The sequence below is a fragment of the Penaeus monodon genome, chromosome 33 (genome assembly GCF_015228065.2).
Source record: "Penaeus monodon isolate SGIC_2016 chromosome 33, NSTDA_Pmon_1, whole genome shotgun sequence".
NCBI lineage: Eukaryota > Metazoa > Arthropoda > Malacostraca > Decapoda > Penaeidae > Penaeus > Penaeus monodon.
This window is the reverse complement of record NC_051418.1, coordinates 20,185,502-20,185,724: the sequence shown is the minus strand read 5'-3', so window position 1 is coordinate 20,185,724 and position 223 is coordinate 20,185,502. Positions and strand designations below refer to the sequence as shown.

General features: G+C 36.3%; 1 protein-coding gene across 1 annotated transcript in view; it reads left to right on the top strand.

The window, feature by feature from the left end:
• The window catches only part of LOC119594125 (frizzled-5-like), a 228,914-nt gene that overhangs the window by 101,774 nt on the left and 126,917 nt on the right, over window positions 1–223 (top strand). The window lies entirely within an intron of this gene.

Below are 223 nucleotides of genomic sequence, written 5' to 3'. Positions count from 1 at the left end.
TGTTACACCTCGTCGACGGTTTCCAGATGCTGCTGCCGTTTCGTAACTCCTTGAATAATGAATTCATATCAACAGACTTTGAAATTTAGAAAAAAAAAGTCTGTACCCGAGATTCTTTTTTCGGATCTTAAAGGGAAAGACTTGATGAGTGTCTACTTTTTATTTTTTTTCTGCTTGCGTAGATGGTTGTTCATGTATATGTGCATCTCTGCTTTGTTTATGA